We start from the raw sequence: 2,500 nt of genomic DNA, 5'->3' as shown, positions 1-2,500 counted from the left end.
TACCCCTTTATATTCCAAAATTCACTAAGACAAGGTAAAGTACCAAAAAGTTGGAAACTCGCAAATGTTACACCCTTATATAAGAGCGGCGACAAACAAAACCCACTAAATTATAGACCAGTTTCGTCAACCAGTGTAGTATGCAAACTGCTAGGAAGAATCATTAGGAAGCAATGGGTTGAAATGCCTGAAAAACACGAAATGATATCAAATAAACAATTTGGTTTCAGAGAAGGAAGGTCATGTGTAACAAATCTCTGTTTTTATGAACGTGTATCAGAAATATTACAAGAAAGAGACAGCTAGGTGGATTGTGTGTACTTGGACTTTAAAAAGGCTTTTGATAAGGTGTCTCAGAGAAGACTACTATGGAAATTAGAGCACCTAGGTGGAGTGAAAGTCAAACTGCTGGCATGGGCGAAAAACTTTCTTCATGAAAGACAGATGAGCACACTAATTAGAGGGAAGCATTCTATATGGCGACGAGTAACCAGCGGAGTGCCTCAAGGATCGGTGTTGGCGCCGATTATGTTTACAATCTTCGTCAATGATTTAGAGTCAAACATAAGCCCAGGTGGTTATCTGAATATATTCGCAGATGACTCAAAAATACAAAAAAGGATAACACCGTCTCATGCCGATGCCTGCAAAGTGACATCGAGAACTTATTCATGTGGAGTTGTAAATGGAAAATGGAATTCAATACCAAAAAATGCCACGTAGGCAGATTTGGAGAAAGTAGAAATCGCCCACTATTCCAATATAAATTAGGGGACGCACTATTAAACACAGTTGATAGGGAAAAAGATCTTGGGATAATCACAGATAGAATCCTAAACCCAAATGATCATATAAATGAAAAGGTCCACAAAATGTTAGAACTGATTGCCAACATAAGGGGGCATTCGTGTATGTGGACGAAAATATGGTAAAGAAGATCATTATAACAATCATAAGACCAAATCTTGAGTACGGTGCAGAGGTATGGAATCCACACTTAAAAAAAAAAAAGATATTGACAAACTGGAGAGAGTTCAAAGAGCGGCCACAAGATGGGCACCTACTCTAAGAGATCTTAATTTCGAAGACTTACTACCTTCGAAGAAAGAAAGAAAAGGGGGACATGATTATGCTGTTTAACTGTATTACAGGAAGAGTGAAAATAGATAATGACTTTTTGATCTTGAACACAAGTAGAACGAGAGGACATAACAAAAAGCTGAAAGTATAAAGAGGTGATAATGGCATAAAATATAATTTCCCAAACAGAACTATTGAAGCGTGGAACAGTCTCCCCAAACACGTAGTGTGTGCCAAAACTGTGCATCCATTTGTAAAGTTATATGATAATATAAATATAGCAGACGGGACCACCTGAGCTTGGCTCTTCTCCCGTATTGAAACAACTAGGTAAGAACAACTAAGTAAGAACACACACACACACGCACGCACGCACACACACACACACACACACACACACACACACACACACACACACACACACACACACACACACACACACACACACACACACACACACACACACACACACACACACACACACACACACACACACACACACACACACACACACACACACACACACACACACACACACACACACACACACACACACACACACAAGCACGCACACACATTCACACACACACACATATATACATATATGTTTATTGATATATGTATGTGTATATATACATAAAGTACTGTTATAATATATGTATGCATATATGCATTATATACAGATATATGCACAGAAACATACATATTTGTATATAACATATATTTATATATATATTATATATGCATATAGACACATATATACATATGTATGTATATGTAAACACACACACACACACACACACACACACACACACACACATATATATATATATATATATTGTCAAATGAATATTTGTGAATATATACCCTGCGCATAGGGGTAGGAGGGTATTTTTAAAAGGGAGGCAAAGTAGGTTAAAAAAAAATATATATCTGGGGGTCCTGAGAGCCAGCGCCCCTAGGGAGAAATAGGGGGCAAAGGAACTGGATTTTAACAGCTTTAAAGAGATAAACATTCATTTCTGCACCAAAAGTGTCATGTACTTTTATAAATAATATTTAACACAATATTTATTTCAGTTTGAACACCAGACTCAGCTACAGCTACCCTCTCAGTTGCAGAGGGTCAGTGTTCTCAACAATTGGGTAAGCAAAGAATTGCATTGTTTGTTTACAAGGGATGGCCTCGAAAGTTGAGGAGTGGGTGGGGCAGAAGTTGGGTCCCGCTCCCCTTCATTTTCGAGTGGGGGCGACCCCTCCCTATTCCTGTGATATTTAGTGCTTTTTCTTCAGCAGTGACTACTGTTTAGATTATTTCTGTTCGATCCTTTCCCTTCCCTGACTCATACACAAACTACACAAAACGCTGCCACCAGAAGATCAAGGGAGTCTCCTATAGAAGTATCACGGTCTTAATAGA

This window comes from Penaeus vannamei, chromosome 18 (genome assembly GCF_042767895.1).
Source record: "Penaeus vannamei isolate JL-2024 chromosome 18, ASM4276789v1, whole genome shotgun sequence".
NCBI lineage: Eukaryota > Metazoa > Arthropoda > Malacostraca > Decapoda > Penaeidae > Penaeus > Penaeus vannamei.
This window is presented reverse-complemented; position numbering follows the sequence as displayed.